The 20,799-nt window shown below is 33.8% G+C and overlaps 1 protein-coding gene across 1 annotated transcript in view; it reads right to left on the minus strand.

The window, feature by feature from the left end:
- Positions 1-6,488, minus strand: part of LOC115456435 (disks large homolog 2) — a 46,056-nt gene extending 39,568 nt beyond the window's left edge. Inside the window, exon 1 of the mRNA XM_030185512.2 lies at positions 4,414-6,488. The gene's annotated coding sequence lies outside the window, so the exon portion shown is untranslated. The remainder of the gene's footprint in view (positions 1-4,413) is intronic.
- Between the last annotated feature and the right edge of the window lie 14,311 nt (positions 6,489-20,799).

A 20,799-nucleotide genomic window follows, 5' to 3' on the forward strand; every position in this document is an offset into this window, starting at 1 on the left:
ATTCCACTATATATTATCCCGGGATAGTAGCCTATAACAGGGTCTTATACTATCTCCAAACCAAATTTTGCTTTCTTATACCACGTCTTATGTCACGTCCCGTGTCCGTGGGAACGGGATAAAAAGTATCCTAAGTCCGTCTCCTAGTTCTAAGCTACCTGTCCACCAATTTTCAGCCAAATCGGTTCATCCGTTCTTGAGTTATAAATAGTGTAACTAACACCACTTTCTTTTATATATATAGATATTGGAAATCGTACGTGTTTCATTCCCAAAAGAATCGTAGAAAATAAGCGAGGAAGCCAATATTTCTATCAAGAGAATAATTTATAAGCAAAATGAACATTCAACGTATTCCGCGATGCGGATTTGTGTTGATTTATGAGTGAAATATTAATTTTAGCTGTCACGCCTCCTAGTTAAGTTAAACACACAATGGGTTTCTTCTTCCAACATTTAATTACTTTGGCAAACTTTGTACACTGCACACAATGAAAAAAATACTAAGAGAATTTCTAGGGGTTCTCATTAGGCATGTCTCAAGAAGGCTAATAAGATTTGTTAAGCATCAGTGAGCGTGTGGGTTTAAGAATATTTCTGTTCACTACTATGTTTTACAAACCGGCTCTTTTTAACGAGTAAGAGACACTTTATGGTCATCTAACTTGTTTTTATAATCGATGGTCGCTTTAATTCATAAAATATGACTAATCATAATCAGGATGTATTTTTTGTAGAATATTGGTGATTCCTAATCGAATTTTGGCCACGGCGGCCAATCTCAACGGAGATTAGCCAAGTACGCAGGAGATATTATAGTACACTCTCTATTCTTTTACTATTATAGTTCGGTGAGACGGCAATCCGACATGACCAGAGAGAGGTCAGGCGTAGGACCAACGGCTTTATAAGGTACGGGGGTATCACACCGCCAACTTCCTGACTCCGAGTTGCAACTGAGTAATTTTTTTTAAGATGGAAAAACCCAGTCCCCATTATTTTTGCCCGACCCGGGATTCGAAGCAAGCGCGGTTGTCGTACTCTTACCGTGTACACTTACAACAACGCCACCGAGGCAGTCAGTGTATAATATTATTATAATATCATTAATATTTATATTATTATATAATATTATTACCTAGTATCCATGAATTTTTATTAGTGTTAATTAATATCACAATGACCTTTTCTGAGATTCATCACTGCTGAACACAAATCTGCCGTAAAGATGAGATCTTAACATACGCGGATTACAATTGCATACATGCAATAAAATGTAAACAGTCCCAACCTTAAACTATGAACGGAATGCATTTCCTACGACAGTTATTGTACTACTACCGCTGTGTCGACTGAATTTTTCTCATTGTTAAAACGAAATAACCTTTTATTTGTTCAGTTGTGTTTCTTGCCCGTTCCTAGGAAACCATATTACATTAGAGAATCTACTGAAATGTAGGATTTAAAAGAACATTTTTATTGTGTCGTATTTTCATTGTTTTTAGGACGATAATGTGTATTGAAATGTAATACGCATTTAAAGATTTCTTATGTGTACGCGAAAGTAAAAATATTAAAACCGCGATAAAATCCGAAAAATAGTTTAAACTTTATTTATTCGACTATAAATCAAAAGTGACTTTTTTATCAATAAAAAATATATAATAAGAACCATCTCGATCACATTAGCTTATGAAAATAATAAAATCAAAATAGGTCCATTCGTTTAGAAGCTATGATGCCACAAACAGACATGCAGATAAACACTTTAACTTATATCATCCTTCTTTTTCTGTCGAGTATTATGTTCGTATTGTTATAATATATTCTGTCACTTATCCTCTCTGAATAATCAAGAATGCCCCGGCATTATTACAGGCAAGTTCACTTTGGGTTTCAGTCACGCCAATGATATTTTAATTAAAAAAAATATACATACGGCACCTATACTGCATTCGGTTTTCAAAAACCGCTTTATCGTATAAATCAATAATTATTATACCAAACTACACTGTGATACGTGAAAATAGAAGTGCATGGCATCATTGTTAGTAGTATATAGAACATATTAACGAACATTCGTTTTATGATAAACTTCAATAGACGCAAAACTAAGACTGATTGTACTATTGCTCTATTTTAGTATACCACTAGAGATATTATAACACATCTACACCTTTTTATTAAAAACTCATTACGTCAGTGATATCCAATCGAGCAGGCTTCATGTCTGGCAAATTGATCTGCGCTCAGTAAACACCTGTCACTTTCAAACTTCTACTCGTGAATCGTACCCCCTTTGCAAAACATTTCATAAATCAGTTCAACAATCTCAGATATTCCTTCCGGAATTGGCTTAACCTTTTATTTTGTATTGCATTTCCACGATATTGCCCGAGACATTTGCCAACAGACCTTTGCGACCCAAAGGTTTGATTATTCACCTCATTTCTTTGTAAAAATTCAGTTTTATTAAAGGTATTTTGAAATTGAAATTCTTTCGAAAGATGTACAAACGATCCTCAATCCCATCGTTGTTTTATGTTTATATAGTTTAGTAATCGAAATATATGTAGGTATACCTGTCGAATAAATTCTTTTTCTTTCTAGACTAACAAGACAAAGTACCAACCTTCTTTGTAAACCATTAAGGAGTTGGCATACTCTATACATTGTACTGTAATAAATGTTTCATGATGAATGAGAAAAATATAAAGGTACTTACAAAGTCCTAATACGCATTTAGTCAGCCCCAAGGCATTCTAACTTCAATGCGCGATACAATTGATCACATTGCGCACATTAAAAATACAAACGTATTTTACGATACTTAAATGTTCATAAAATATAATTTGAACTTCAATAACATTCCTAGGCACATATTTCAGTGGCACATACCGTATAAAACTCATATCTCCCGCAATAAAGCAATATCAGGAGCAAAGTGTGAGTGAAGGAAAACTTATTGAAATACACACTTATTTTCTGGAATCCCAGCTCACTTATATTTATCTGCGCAATTTACGCAAATGGAAGAAGCATTCCATTTACAACACATATATGCCATTAATATTCCAATGTAAAAGAAATTGGTTTTTGTTAATAAAAGAATCTCACACGAAAAAACTCTCTAAATATAAAGTCCGAGAACACATATTCCCAAGCAATAAAGTTCAATGGATTTACAAGATATTTATCGTGTGAATTGTCGGGCAACACATATGCAGCGACGAAACGTGAAGCAAATACCAAATACAAATCGTACGACGATCTGGCAGGGGTCACTGCGGCTCGCATTTCCCCGAGGATTCCATGCTGATTGTCGAGATGTGAAAGATTTCGGAACGCGAAGGTCGGCAAGTCGAAAATGGGGATAAGAAAAGATAAATTAAGGCGACGATAAAGTGGCGGAGAGTAAGAGAATGATAATTAGCTGGGGGATCTCTTGCTTGATCAAACGACAATGGAAACTGTCGACTTGGCGAAAAGATAATAGATAATTTCTATTCCGGGTCAATTATGGAGGCCGCTGTAACGGCACAGACGAAAGTATTTGTTATATATGGAATGTTTATTTGTTAATTCCAGAATTTGTTGGCTCTTCTTAGTATTCATGTGTTAGTTTATTATAGCCCCATTCTACATGTATACCTATAAATATAGTGTACGTTTATTATACTTAGTTTATAAGTTTATGCTTTATTAATAGTAGAAAATTATTAAGCACAGTATTCTACTTTCTTGCCTTTTTTATAATTAATACATATTTTACAAACATTTACGTGTATTAATAATACTTGCCCTGCATCGTTCATGTATTATCCTACGCTCCACGAGGGTTAAGGTTTAATCCACCATGTAGGCTTATTGCGACGGGATTTTAGAGTTTAGTTTAGTTTATTTATTTTAGAGTATTTATTAACATTAATAAGTAGATCCAAATATATACGCCAAAATAAGTAAAAAAATTTTGCTAAGGAATCAATGAAATATGGATTCTGTATTTTCCTACTCCTTCTCCCTTGCAAAATATCATGTTCATAAAAAATTCAAATACTTTTGGGAAGTCAATAAGTATTACTAATTTTGGTAACAAAATATCCCTTAAGAGCTTACAAAAGCGGAAATAAAATTTTGTTTCGTACATCACAACCAGTATAACATAGTTGTAATATTTTTTTTCTAACCAGGTACATCAAATTCAAATGTTTTTACAACATAAGATAGAACTTTACATGCGTTCCAATATTTCCCCCCCCGTGACCATGAAGGCTGCAAAGTCTTCGAAACGTCGGGAGAAAATAAAATACTAGCACCGCGATAGAATCCGAAAATTAGTTTAATTTCAATGTCTAACATTCGCGTAAACATAAGAAATCATTGTTCCAATATTTATTTAAATTTATATATTACCTGTTACTTAAAGTAAAATCAGTTAAGTTGTCTACATAACTAGTTTTAATACAACGACACTTCTCTACTTAAAAACCGCTAACCACTTCAAAGTAAAAATCCAACTTCACAACATAGTTTAAATTTGGAACACTTTCGAAAATCCTAAAACTCACATTTGAATATAAACAAAGTTTTTATTTTAAATTTGGAATGAAATAATTTTAATTTAACGTTATAGTTGGGATCGCGTAATATTTGAATATTTTCTTGCCGAGACGGGGCGTGTTCCCGCCTCGGTATCTTGTTTGGCACTGAAACCTGTGATAGGGCGGTTTACGCATGCGAATTATACTGAAAGCCTTTAACCCTGATGAGCGAGCTCTCGTGGAGTGTTTGATAATGAAACACGACTGTTAAACGATTTAAGAGATGTAAACTTGCTCCGTTGATGAGTAACTGCTATTTGATGCTTTCGCTGCCTATCGTGATTGATGGTTGAATATCATTTTTTTTTTTCACTTTTTCGGGGATATAAATTTATCAACTCATTTCTAAGTACTTTTTAAGTTATTAGGGCTTCGCATAATTGCACATTGTATTTGATGAACATTTTGAAGATCCTATTGAAAACTTATAACTGATTCATATAAATAGCGTTTATAGTAATAATTGAATTTGAATAGTAAATTGTAAATATTAAAAATATCAGGTCAGTAAACTTAAATGGCGGGTATGTCGAAAATAATAAACGATTTGCCTGAGATTGTAATTTGTGTCATACATAACGAAAAACTCGACCCGTAACATTAATGTGGCAAAGTAAGCTTATCGAACCAAGAATGTACCATCTACTAAATGCATCTCTGACAATTCCTTCGAATACACGGGTAGCGGGTATTTCAATTTATATTTAGTATGTTCATTCAGTCGATAAAACAATATATGCTTTGTATAAAACCATGAAAAATAAACAATTGGGTAAACAGTTCGGTGTCTCGCGGTTGTCACCACGCAGTGCATAAAATATTGTCAGTAATAAATTTTTCTTCGCGTCTGAAACAAAATTTTCTTGGTAAACACATAGATATACATAGTAGCATCAGTTTGCGGGCAAAGTTTGAAGCTTTCGCAATAAATCATAAAATTTCAAAAAGATGCTGAACGCTTTTATCGAAGATTTTATTTTATATAAATGTTGTACGGTTTGCATGGTAAATTGTTTCATAGAAGAATATTTTACTATATAATTCATAGAATATTTTTTTTTATAAAATTAAATTTCATAATTCTTAAATAATATTATGTGGATATGAAATAGTGGTTTTTCGAAATAATTGAACTATAATTGCCTGGATGGTGACTTGTATTGCGTGCGCAATACGACTGCCGCTTTGGGGTTAGGCTCACGTCCCGGATCAGGCAAAGTAATATTGGGTTTTTCGGCTTAGTATAAGCCTATGTCTGGAAATTCTATCCGATATGCCAGATTTAGCCCGGGGGCGAGCACGATGGGATCCTTCGACCTTCGCCTTCGAAGTCCGGTTTGGGAAAAGGATATTCGATTTTTTCTGCTCAGTATCAGCCGCAGTCTAGAAATTCTGTCAGATTTCCCTATAGGTTCGCCTTAGGGGCGAGCACGATGGAATCCAATCCTACATTATGGGATGGGATACACATGGCCATAAGTGGCTGCACTGGTTGCACCTCCGCCTACGGCTTCATACAAAAAAAAATTATGTATTTGTAGTTATTTAACTATTTGTCATCATTTAGTCTGCTGATAGCCAGTTAACCGTAAATTGCAAATTCTTGGGTTTGATTCCAATTTTTTCGATTTTCTAAGGCGATATGCACGAAATTAAATCACATAGAGATGGATAGCAAAAGGCAAAAGGCCGTTTTAATAATTAAGTCTACTTACTAGATGCGCTAATAATTTGTTACGCCGGCGGACATTAGATTGATAGGGGCAGAATAATTAATAAGTAATTTATTTTCTTACCACTTTTGTTAATAAAAATTACATAATATGTAATAGTGTTTGAATGAAATAGATTACTGTAATTTATATAATATTATGTATCTGACTGTGGCGGTTGCAAGAGATTTTTCAGTGTTGTTGGTTCTACCTCCTGAAGCTTACTTCAGGAGGTAGAATAAGCTTACTAAGCGCTTGTACCTCTGGAGATAGTTCTCGCCCACAGGGTAGTGAAGTACAGACTTTACGTTTTAGTTTACTTCAGAATAAACAAAATGTACCTTTTAAGATAGTTGTATTCACATATTTTTGCAGTAATTTTATTAATTAAAAGATAGGATTTTTATCAGTATCTTTTTAAAGTTCGAATAAGATGGAATCGAATGCACAGAGAATACATTCACATAACTCTTACCAGATCTTTTGTTCCATTTTTGTTTGTGTATATTCTTAGACTAGTTTTTATAATAATGTGTAATTCGTAATTGTCTTACTGTATCTGTTGATTGTTTTACATTTTATAATGTATGATTTGCAAGCTGTTAAGGACCTTATAAGTAAATAAAAGGTAATGTTTTCCTTGGAATGCATGGATTACTTACCCAAAAAATGTTGCTTTATATATCATAGCTTGTTTTATTAAAAATCTATTTTATATTCTAATCCCCTCTATAAAGTAGATAGTTATAAAATTTAATTTTATGAAGTATTTAAAAGGTAATGAATCTATAATTAATAACACAATAATTAAATTTAAAAAAACCATTCGCACTGAATTGAGATTCAGTTCCTTATTTAATATCGCCTAATGAGTTTTATTACGCTTGACATAAGAACGTTTAAAACAAGGTAACGTAAATTAATGTGCAATATCAAAATAGCACTAAAAACAACATAAAGTTATATGGAAGGAACCAGATCGAGCTTCCGGGTCACACAATATTAATAAAGAACAATATAAACCGAGAAGACAGTTTACTGAAGTCAGCTGTACAATAATTAAACACTAGGTTAAAATCAACTTTATAAGATCTAATTCTTCACGTGATATTTTTTGAAAATCTTTCAATACACACGTTTTAAGGTTCAATTTCGCGGTGTGCGGTCATCAATTTTATTCCGGAACATATCGCTCGTTACAAAAATTCTGCCAGTTGTATAATCTTTTTTTGTTTACACCCTTGGCTATGAACAAGTTAAGTTCTATGTTACTCTATGATAACTAAAAAATAAAAATAAAAGAGCCTTTATTTTTACATATAGTAATTAGAAACCTACAAAGATTTATGACATGATCTACTATCCACAAATTATATGAAAATGAAATAATTGCCAAACCATAGCTTTAATTTAAAGTTTAAGACGATGACTGCTTGATGATTCGGGAGTTTGAAGAAAGTGCAGCAAAATTTCTTATTTATGAAGGAGATAACCTTAATGTGGTTCGACATACGAGACGAAGTTCTCTTTGACTGCTTGTTGTCAATATGTAATGTATAGCGATCGCAGTACACCTTAATATTGAAATAAAACTAATTTCGTGAATTATATCACAATTTTTGTTTACTTTTTACTACCTTTTTACTACCGACGCGACGTTCAGTTTATAAGTAACCGCGACTTTTAACGCAAGAATTAGCTAGACAGAAATCGTATAAAAATAAAATGGTGACAGCTCAGTGCCGGCAACTTTCGTGTTCTATAATAAAAGTTGGTCTCGTCTATGAAGCCTCGTGGGGTATTTATCATAGTTGATCTTTTTCATTAGAAATCTACTCAAAATCGGCAACGAGATATTTTTTAAAACTGCATTTATGAATGAAAAACAATACAAAAAGTTCGTTGCTTTTCAATTGCAAACAAGAAATTTATAACAGCTTTGGAATATCAATATCGGTAGTGTAGGGGCGATAAATCTTGTCTCAGTTTTCGCTAACATAGAACTGTTGTCCTGGCAAGTTTATTTCCGGGGAAAGAGTGATGGACCGGCATCGATATGTATCTGCTACTAGACGCTTATATTGCGTTTTCGTTATATATGCGTGGTTTTAGTGTATTTTTTGATGGAGTGCAGACGCCGTTTTTGGTATAAAGTTGAATAAAAAAATAAGTATAATCTTTACTGATGGTAGGATATATTTTATATCCGCCCGGATAGTGACTACCGGATACAAGGTATTAAAACCCGTCATAGTGTTTCACGTACGTGTGCTGCGTTCTGGGATCAGCCTGTTTATATCCGGTTCCAACAGGCCGGCATAATTGTGTCGACTGTCAAGAGGTAATCATTTCTCGCCAGTCGACGTTCTATTGGACCCCACTCCACTTACCATCAGGTGCAGTGGGATTACTTTACTGTGCCTGAATAAAAATAAACTATTAATTATAATCCTTACATGACTATTATAAAATAGAATTCACCGCCGTCTATTTGAATGTCATAAACTCAAAAATTACTGAGCAGATTTTCATACGGTTTTTACCAATGGATGGAAAGATTCAAGAGGAATAATGTATATCATTCATTAATGTTTTGTAAGAAAGAAATAAATATATACGTATACGTTCTGTTACTCGTTCAAAGCCAAACGCATCGCTAGTAATCTTATAAATGCAAGAGTTTGCGATGGTGCAATGTTCGAATCTTTGTTAAAATTAAAGGTAGAAACTGCAGAAAGGAAATTAACACTGTGATTGACGTTACTCAAACTAAAAGAAACATCCCTGTTATATTCATCTAAACATAATGACTGCTTTTAATTTTCTCCCTTGAGATTTACGGTTCTTGCAATAAAATTGAAAAGCTTACCAGCTCTCGTCTGTAACTTATAGCTGGATTAGCATAACTTAGTTTTGCAACCCAATGCAAATCGGTGAAAATTTCTGGCCCATCTGCATGTCGACCATTGGACTAAAGTGCAAGATTGGAATTTTAAATGCCTCATCTTGGAAACATTTGTGATGTTTTATTTCCATTCTCTTATAACGCATTTGCTTAATTTGATTCTTAGACTATCATTTTATATTTTAATTTCGTTTGAAGTAATAGACTAAAATGAGTTTTGATTAAAGTTATTACATATTTATACATTTTATTTAAAGACATATCTATTGCTAAGGACAAGAGAGCAATTAAATTTTTAGCAAGGGTCAAGAAGATGCGTACAAAATCTTTTTATATTACAAACGTAAATTAATTATTTATTAAAATAATGTCCACTTTTTAATTAAAGCAATATTTTATAGTACCGAAACTGTAAAGTTTACTTATTTTATAAAGTTAATAGCAGATTAATATATTTAATGGAGATACACCAATTACTTAGTACGTAAATATTTAATTTAATAGAAATAACTGATGCTTAGTTATTATTTTTTACTGTGTCTTGTATTTTAATATAAATGTTAATCAATAAGGTCAATAATATTTGGAAACCGTTAGATAACTAAATGGCCAAATAATGCAAAAAAAACATATTGTCTCAGTACAAGGAGCAATTCGCAACCCATTTCTTTTTAGCTACTACTTATCAGCATGACATAGTCTGTTGATATGTTTTAATTAAAATATGATCAGCACTCATTCCAAAAAAATTACCTCGATCCATAATCTGTTATTACAATATTTATTAATTAACTGACACCTATGCAAATAATTAATGAACGTTAAATATTTTGCTAAATTTAAACGCGAAATTATTTAAAGCTGGTATTAAATTAATTCGCGTTTTGCTTTCAAATTTAAATTAGTATTTTAAAGTACTTTGTTTATCCATGCAACAACTATCGAGCTATAATTATTTTGCGTATGACAATTTACTGAATTAAAATTTTGATATAAATACTAGCTGTGTGTGAAGTTTCATATAATATGAGACATGAGCACTGAATAGATTTTGTAATAAATTTAATTCAATCGAATGATGTGCTTAGTAAATAATGGATGGATATTTAAGTTTGTTTTGATATTTTTTTTTGGAAATCATGTATTTTAAATTATAGGATTAAGTATTAACGCACGAGAACGTACCGCAAGACCTAAATAGTTCGTAATGTAAGGAACTAAAAACTCTTTAGTTTAGACCTTTCAACTAGAACACGCTTAACTAACTAAACAACATTCTTAACCAAACTATGCTTTTAAACCTTTTAAAAATTGTAGTCGCCTGACTCTCTGGAGAGGTCCCAAACTATTTGAAATGCCGCAAGACGTCTGAAACCGAGCCACCGAAAACTTGCCATAAATAGTTTTGGATAACTTCCAAGTCCATTGAAGTAGTTGGTAGAGGCTCTTATTAGACTATTTTGATCATGAAAGTGTTTTATGATACATAACTGAACTTGATGTGGTAACCTTAAGTAAAACATCACAGGGTGTAAAAAAGTTTTGATAATAGATTACTGGCTTGTTTCAGCCAATATTTTTATGAGAGTTCGACGCAAACTTTTCAAACTGGTCGTTTTTAAATTTAGAATAGAATCATAGTTGGCATAAAACTCCTTTCACATCGACCCAAATTATATGTGAAAAAAAAATAGCTTAAAAGTAATCACTTTTAAAAATAGAATTCGCAATGATTAACAATAACAAGCTGCGCATTTCCTGATACGGCCAATTACATTTTTCCTACACGACAGGAAATGCCGTAACGAAGTGGACATAACTATAACTCAGTTATTTGTTCCGGTTCTGTTAAATGTTCCGTTTGTCTGATCCGTATGACGGATATTATGTCGTGATAAATTATTGAGACAACAGAAATTGCAATAAGTTATTGATATTGTTGCAAGTATTCAATAAGATTTTTTGCTCTATACGCTTATATTATATCAATTGGTATTTAAATATTTATGTTATTTATCTTACGATCTTTTTATACATTGCTGGTAGTAGGATATATTTTGCATCCGTGCGCATAGCGACTACCGTACACAAGGTGTTAGCACCCGTCATAGTGGCCCACGTAATTGTGTCGCGTTCCGGAATCAGCCTGTGTATATCCGGCTCCAACAGGCCGGCATAGTTGTGTCGGGTGCTGAGGGGTATCAACTCTCGTCACTCGACATTCGACATGGGTCCCATTCCGCTTAAGACCAAAGGTGGGGTCACTTTGCCGCGCCCGTACTAATAAATATATTTATAAACAATAATATAAACTTCAACTGACTGCCTCGGTGGCGTAGTTGTATTGCATGTCCGGTACAATAGCGCTCTGAGGTCCTGGGTTCGAATCCCGGGTCTTGCAGTGATATTTGGGTTTTTCTGCTCAGTATCAGCCCGGAGTCTGGAATTTGTGACCGATAAGGCGATAGGCTCGCCCCCTATCACATCATGGGACGGAACATACTTGGCGAAAAGTGGGTGCCCTAGTTGCGCCTCTGCATACCCCTTCGGGGATAAATGCGTGATGTTATGTATGTATGTATATAAACTTCAAGACTCTAACATTGGGAAGCGTGATTCACGTTACTTTGAAACTCCGAGTTTCTAGTGATAATGTTTAAATAGAACGACTTATAATCGCCTAACAAACACACAGAAAAAAACATACAGTCGAATTGAGAACCTCCTCCTTTTTTTAAGTCGGTTAAAATTAGCGAGCTTTTTAAATTATAACACGGGTGAATTAACAAGGATTGGAGTTTGTGCCCGATTTAGATATGGTTTCGTCCACGACATCATCGAACGGGAATGAGCTTTTTGAACCGTGAATATAACATTTGCACCTCTGCCTACCTCTTCGGGGATAAAGGCGTGAGCTTGTATACCCATAGTGTATGTATCAATGAGGAATCACCTATTCCAACTATCTCTACTGGTGGTAGGTTTCTCATATGTGAGAGTCCACCTGGGGGACGGGAAGCAACAGTTTGTAATCACTGTTGTGTTCCTGTTTGAAGGACATCGTGGCCAGTGCAACTACTGGACATAATAGGACTTAACATCTGATGTCTCAGGATGGCGAGCGCAGTAGAATACCAAACAATACTTTGTAATTAAAGGTATCGGACGGAGGACCCGTGGTTTTACTCTTTATGGACGGTCGTAACACTTACCATCAGGTGACCGGCAAGCTCGCCTCGTCATTTAAAGAAATTTAAAAAATATATATTTTAAAGCGGCAGCTCCAAAAATTATAATTAGCTATTAATCAACATTGATAATATAGTCTTCATATAGTAGAGTCCTTCACCTCTATTTTGAGTGTTTTAATAGCAGTAACAAATTATAACTTATTCCAAGAACCATATAATCCCCGCTATACTTTCAATATCTAAAAATAAACTTTATACTGCCGGTAAATATTTATGAAACATTCATTAACTTGGTAAATAGTCTTATTTATAAATAGACGAAAACGAGGACCTAATTACGTAACTCATGTTTCATTTCCTAAATGGTTTACATTTTATTTCTATTTACGTAGCCTGTCTTGAGTTGAGGTGTTAAATGTAATTTATTTATGCATAATCTTTATTACCATTTGATTTGTATTATGTAAAATCATAAGCTGACATATTATAGATATACCAGTATTTCTTTAGCGTGATTTTTCTATAATACTTATAGTCTTACAAGTCAATATGAGACATCAGCATTGAACGAATCTCTCCATTCGAATTTCGGGTACGGTGGTCAATCTCAACGGATCTCAGCCAGGTGCGCTGGAGATATAGTGTACAAGTGTGTATAGTGTATACTGGTGCACTCTTTACTCCTCTACTCCCATAGTCCAGTGAGACAGTAATCTGACATGACCAGAGAGAGATCAGGTGCAGGACCGACGGTTTTAGATGCTTTCCGAGGTACGGGGTGTCACACTAGCAATTTTTAAGATGTAAAATTCCAGGGAATTTTCATTTTGGCTCAATCCGGGATTCGAACAGGACCTTACGTCGTAGGTACTCCTAACGCTTACGCATTACAACTAAACCACCAAGGCAAATACTTTAGTGCACTGTAAGAATAAAATATATTTTGCAAATCCATTTATTATTCTCCAATAAAATAGCGTACGAAAAACCCGATTAACTGTTGGAAGGTATATAAATCATTTACTCAACGCCTTTCTCTCCACACGAACACGTGAGAGAACGTCACGCACATCCGGCCCGCCCGCGGTGTCCCATCGTTATTTATCACCTTATTTTGTTTTGCAAATATTCTAACTATACAATAGAATTTCAAAAGTGATAAATCGGATTGAAATTCTCTATCTCTATGTCAGGTCAGAGATAGATTATGAACGTGACGATTAAAACGTAGTTCTATATTCTGTTTGGTGACGTTTTGGAAATGATGAGTGTAGTCGAATGAGATTTGAGTGGTTGTAAATTTGTCTCCTGTATTCTTGAGTCTGTTGGTACCTCATGAGGTGTTCAAGTTTAAAGAATCTCTGGATGAAGGACGTCAAAAAGGATAGCTTGACCGTTAAATGTTCCTTAACGTCTTTCATCATATTTAGTTATTTTAGTCTTAAATAAACATTAAAGTCCTCAGCTTAATTCATAACAAAAGATATAAGTACTATAATACAATATTCCGGGTAAAAGGAGAAGCAAAAACTTGTTTTCTTTCAAATAAATAGAATATTTGTTTATTATTTTAATTTATTCCTACCCCGAATTGTAAACGTGGTATTCTCATTATGAAGACGTCTGTTGCATTAAGTATGAAGCTGATGGAAATTAGGTGCGCGGTAGATCAATACTTTAATTAAACAATTAACATAGATTAACCAAAGACCGTGTACATTGTGCATTTCACATACAAAATTAGAGTGAAATTACCGTCACGAACGCAATACAATGTAAACAATAAACACTATGTGTTGTCACGATTATATAGATGTGATGTTCATAACTGGCGCAGAGAATGCTACCTTATCCATTTTTGTATAAACCATCCTTTTTTATATAGACCCTTCGGGCTTTCTTTTCGACATTCCAAAACCTACTCAAATTTTATTTCAACATAAAACGAATGGCCTAGAAACAGCTAATAAAACATAACCTAAAAACTAAAAATCGATTAGCTATCAACCCTGTAGCGGATAGTTAACGCTCATTAAATGTACGCTGTCACTGAGAATGGGTAGTTAAGTCGTTTTCACAGGTTAGTATCTGGCACGTGGAATGGGGAATAGAAGTTATTCCGCAGATAGCTTAACTTTCTATTTACATTATGATTGTGTATGAGCTCTTTGTTCCATTATGTTCTTTTAATATTCTTTTTTGCAACAGGTTTTTGCTAGTTTCTTGTGTCGTTGGATTTTGTGTATGTTTACGATTAGTTTGAATACGTACATACAAAAATTCAAAACTTTATTATCTTCATGTTTAATTCATGATCATTTAAATTGAAAATCGCCGCGAAAAATATTATAATAAACATATTCTTGGAACAATATATTGTATTTAAAGACTAGGTAATAAAACTACTAATTATTTTAACAACATACTTTATACACGTATAGCATACTATATGTATGAGTTTCTATACCTACCTTACCTACTAATCTTGAAGATAAAATTTACGAATTTGGTAATTTTATTGTAGCGGGTGATCCCTAAACTATTCCGATTTTTTTTTCTAACAATAAGCTGCCTTTCCCAAGTACAAAAGCCTACTTTACAACCTGGTATTAAGTTCCATCAATGGACAGTAGTATGGACGGAAAGGCAAAGAAAAGCTTGTTCAATATAAAATTAATAAAATGATAAAATTATTTACGCATAATCTTGTAATGACATCCTCCATGCGTTTCATTATATGAACAATAACAACTCTATTAGTCTATCCATAATAATTATGCTATACAGAATTATAATCGTATTTGATGCACATTATCCCCTCATATCCTTAAACACACAAGAAGTTTATTAGTTTAATAACGCAACGTATATAACTATTGCATAAGATTACCTTAACTATTTCCTTTCAAATCCGCTATAGGTTTATTATCTGACGAGGTTCACTACGTGTTATAAACCAGGAAATTTAATTATTAAATTAATCGTCGGATATCATTTTATACAAATAGATGACGTATATCTGATGCTGGATGAAATGGTTTTGTCGGGTATTGAATTTGCTGCTTCAAATTTCGTGTCATACCTTTTAAAGAAAGTTATAAAATGATGCGGCGATAGCCTAGTTGGTTGTGGAACGGACTGTCGAGACGAATGTCCGCAGGTTCAAATCTCAAGAGCACACACCTCTGACTTTTCTAAAAAAATATGTGTGTATTCTTTGTGAATTTTCGCTTGCTTTAACCGTGAAGGAAAACATTGTAAGGAAACCTGCATACCTGAAAAATTCTCTATAGGAATTTTCGAGGGTGTGTGAAGTCTACCAATCCACACTGGGCGAGCGTGGTGGACTAAGGCCTAATCCCTCTCAGTAGTAGAGGAGGCTCGTGCACAACAGTGGGACAGTATAATATAATACAGGGCTGATATTATTATATATAAGATGATGCCGCTTATTGTGGAATGTTGCTTGCAACTAGAGTTACCATATGAGAGGCATTTGCCACATTTTACAGGCATTTCAAGGTTTAAATAGGCTTGCGACCAGCTTTGGTCTCAGACAGACATTTTCGAAAAAAATAATATATACACACACATTCACGTCTTATATCCCTGAAGGGGTAGGCAGAGGCGCAAACGGTGCACCCATTCGCCGTGCGTATTCATTCCCATGATGTGATAGGGGGCGAACCTGTCGCCATATGGGCCACAAATTTCATGCTCTGGTATGATACTGAGTAGAAAAAACCAATATAACCTCTGTCTTGTCCTAAACGAATAATTGCCTAAACAGCATGATGTTTGTTTGTTTTTGTCTTTACCAGTCGCGAAGCATCCATATAACCCGATTACTACCGGCTTCCCTTTTAGGTTTATAAAATTTGTCTTAGTTTTTGTTTTCTGCTAAATTGACCGCGATATGTTAGTACTTTTTCTTTCACGGGTTACCTATTAAAATTTCACCCGGCGCCACTAGTGTTTACTTCATAACACTGCCCTGGACGTACCTCTTAGATCATCTGTCAAATTTCATAATGCCCAGTTACATGTATTACAATAACCTGCAACCAGTAAGCACACTGCGTAAACCTATATTATCTTGCAACTATGACTGATCAGTTATAATAAGATAAGCCTAGCAGTTAGTAAATAAAGCGGTTCAAATTTTATAGTATTAAACATTAAGATCATAATTATGTCTGCACTTATCTTACTAGGTTGAGTCGATACATGTGTTTACGTTGAAGAAGTTATAATGTATTAGATACTATACTTCAGTGGCGAAGGGTGTAATGTTCCCATAGGGAACCCGATACAACCAATAATATGCATAAATACGGTCTGCAAATCAAATTACAAAAGGGAAGCCGGCACTTATCGGGTTATATGCACCCTTCACCACTGCTATACGTATATTGGGTTTTATGCCTGAATTTGTCTTGAGTTTAACTTTATTTTTTAGGTTACGGGGCCATATATATTTTGTACTTTCCTTGACGTCACCCACAGTATATATTCGTATATCAACAACTCGTTACACATACAGTAAGACGTGGCCTCATAATTCTGGCGCGATTCGGAACGAGCTTCTCGGCGGGATTTTTATCATACTTATGTTCTTCGCCAATCGGTCGGTTATAAATTAAATTGGATATTGTTTCACAAACCGTAAGCACAAAATCATTTAAATGGTATTTAACAAATATCTATTAACACACCAATAATACTAACATACGTTGAACCGCTTAACATTAATGGAACGTAAAACAAAAAAGAATGGATTTAAATATTCATTTTTTGTTCTCACTTTGTTGTTTTAAGGTTGTCCAGTTTATGAATTATATTGTAATAGGCACCGACTAAACAATTCGTCACACAATCTCGTTCATCAAATATTCACGTGTAAAAGCCCTCATACTAGGTAGCGACAGCATATTAAACAAAGCGTCACGCCACTCCTTTTCATTACGTATATTTTTGCACGTCAAAAATATTTGTACGCAATCTTGGTAGTTACTAACAGCCATACGCGAAAATAAATCCAAAATCAAACTGTTGACATTATTTTGTCTTATCGTATAACTAAATTAAATGCCGATTTTAAACGGTAAATTCAATTTTACCTCTCAAAACAAGATTTAAATTAATTTGATTGCCCAACATACTGATTGAATTAGGCATTTTAATGAATGCTATGTTTTGAGCAATTTTTTACACCGTTAAATGTCTTTGGGTTTTTATATTATTATAGCAATTCTTTTCTTAGTATGTAATAGCCTTTTAGGTAATATATTCACACGTCAATCGATCAATACATTTAGTTCCTTGTAACAAAATTGTAATAAATAGCAGCAGACATTTTATTTTACGTAAACAGGTTGCTGCAAAAAGTTCAAGGATACGTCCGTCGTAAATTCAGGGTCAGCTATCATATTGGTTTACGCTATATTTTACAAAATATAATACTAGACGATAGCCTAGTAGGTTGTGGAACGGACTGCCGAGACGAATGTCCGCAGGTTCGAAATCTAAGGGCACACGTCTGACTTTTCTTTGTGAATTATCGCTTGCTTTAGCTTGCGGTGGAGGAAAACATCTTCAGGAAACCTGCGTTTCTGAGAAGTTCTCTATAGGGATTTCGAGGGTATGTAAAGTCTACCAATCCGCACTAGGCCAGCGTGGTGGACTAAGGCCTAATCCCTCTCAGTAGTAGAGGAGGCCCGTGCTCAACAGTGGGACAGTATGTAATACAGGGCTAATATTATATTATATTTCACAAAAGTTTTTCTTTTAGCCATAACTTTTAAATTACTTTATTATTTAGCGCTACACTAGATGTACCCGCCGCTGATTTTACTTGAAATTGCTTGTCTAGATAAAATTATTTCAAATTGTTTTAACTAATCGAGGTTGAACATTTGATTTAACATTCGTTTAACCTCAGTTATCTAGTCAATGACTGTTCACTGGGACTTTTACTTCTAGCTATTCCTGTGTAACTTCTAAAACACCTGGGTGCGGTCCCACTAATATCATAATTATGTTTATACATTCTCTTCAAATGGAGTGATAGGATAATATAAATAATGCAACAAATTCGTTGTATGCCTAATAATTAACTTTATGTATGTTTTTTTATACTTTATTTTGTTGTTCTTATGTGTGTGTAGAAAAATAAATGGTTTAAAGGTGAACGCTCACACGGGATAAAAACATCAATTACTGTAATTTTCCTAAGGTAAATGATTTTATTTTCCCACAATGTGGAGTTTTTGAAGGGTAATGACTTTATTCTATCTTTCACTGGTTCTGATAATTTAATACACTTAGAATGTGTTAATTTTCCTGCAATTATGTTTTTAAAGGCGACTTTGATTGATTTGCTGTAATCTTAATATTTATAATATAACTATGGATATTATATATGATATAATGTCTATATTAATATTATACTTACATGCGATTGTGGCTATGTCTGTCTGTCTGTTACCCTTTCACGGCTGAACCACTGAACAGATTTCGATGAAATTTAGTATGGAGATAGTTCATGATATACTTCTTATCCCGGGAATATATATACATAGCGGGACTTTTATCCCGGATTTTTTTTTCCGGGTGGAGCCACGAACTAAGCCTAGTATTTTTATATTTAAAAACAATTAAAATTAACTCACGTAGATTTCGTGAGGCATCTGTAGCAGACATCTGTATGATAAAAATACTACTGTATATAAAAATTATGGTCAGCTACTGTCCGCACTTTTCTCGTAATAAAACTTATTAAATCGAAATAAATTGCAGGATATTGACTCATGGATTGCATTATTACTCCCTAAATAATTCCTAGAATCGGTTAGTTTAAGAAGTATTTTCCATCCAACAAACATACAAACAAAATAACTTTGTATTAGTGTAGTATAGACTATTATAACCATAATAATTCTCGAATATCATTTTATGTGTAACATGGAAGTTCCGGCTGAGTATTTGTCACGTATCCGTGAGTACATAATTTATAACACGACTCTATGCTTCATGATAAGAAACAGACTAGAATATTCTGCTTTGCTATATTCATCGCATAGTTTACAAAGAATACCCTTTATAGAGAATCAAATCCCGTGCACGGTTGCATAGAAAAACTCCAAATATTGACCGATTTGGAAATCGAACGCGACACCATTAGTCTACAGTCCACTATTATTATACCGTGGAGACAATAGAGTAGACAGAAGATAATATTATTACTTAGGTTCTTTTTATCTGCATATTATGTCAGAATATAGAATTAATAATAATATCAGCCCTGTATTATATACTGTCCCACTGCTGGGCACGAGCCTTCTCTACTTCTGAGAGGGATTAGTCCTAGTCCACCACGCCTAGTGCGGATGGGTAGACTTCACACACCTTCAAGTTTCCTATAGAGAATTTCTCAGGTATGCAAGTTTCCTCATGATGTTTTCCTTCGCCGTTAAAGCAAGCGATAATTCACAAAGATTACACACATAATCTTAGAAAAGTCAGAGGTGTATGCCCTTGGGATTTGAACCTGCGGACATTCGTTTCGGCAATCTGTTTCACACCCAACTAGACTATTGCCGCTTTTTTTCGAATAGAATTAATAATCTGACTAAGAAAGATAGCAGTATTATATTAGTTTTATATTTTTATTAAAATAGAATAGGTAAAAAAGTGGATCTATAACTTTTGATATAAGTGTGAATATATTAATATTTACTGACCGAGTGCGCGGGTGTTGGAATTATAATAAATATAGATAATAATATTAAGTATAGGAAATATAAGAACTACGTTAAATGATTTTTTAGTCGGTTTTAATCATTCATGTTATACTTTGTATAATTTTAAAACAATGACTAATGAAGGTATGGGGGATGATTCGGTAGGTGTCGACCGGATCGAACTTTTGAATGTCGGATATCGATCGATAAAGTCTTCTGAACTAGCGGGAATGCATGAAGATATTGACTAAAGTAGAAGATACAGTGTACATCAATCGGTCAAGGTGACAACCTATAGTTTCTGCCTATCCCCATAGGATTGAGGCGTTATTGTATCATGTATATCATGTATGTCTGTACAGTCAGCCATAAAAGTAGCTGAAGGCAGTTAAAATTTTAAATATTCTATAGACATTTATTTTAAATAAAACATTTTTTCTATGTAAAGATCTTTTATTTTATTTTTCTAAAGTTTTTTTTTTGTTTATAAGAACCCAAGGCCGTCTGAAGATTTGAATTTATTCAGCTACTTACATAGGTACTAATGAGGTGAAAAAAGAAAGACTAAACGGTGAAGGTATTTATGAATAATAGAACTGCGTTGTATTTTTCAATTATTAAAAAAAATTGTTCATCTCATAATTCTTA

Source organism: Manduca sexta, chromosome 20 (assembly GCF_014839805.1).
Source record: "Manduca sexta isolate Smith_Timp_Sample1 chromosome 20, JHU_Msex_v1.0, whole genome shotgun sequence".
Lineage (NCBI taxonomy): Eukaryota > Metazoa > Arthropoda > Insecta > Lepidoptera > Sphingidae > Manduca > Manduca sexta.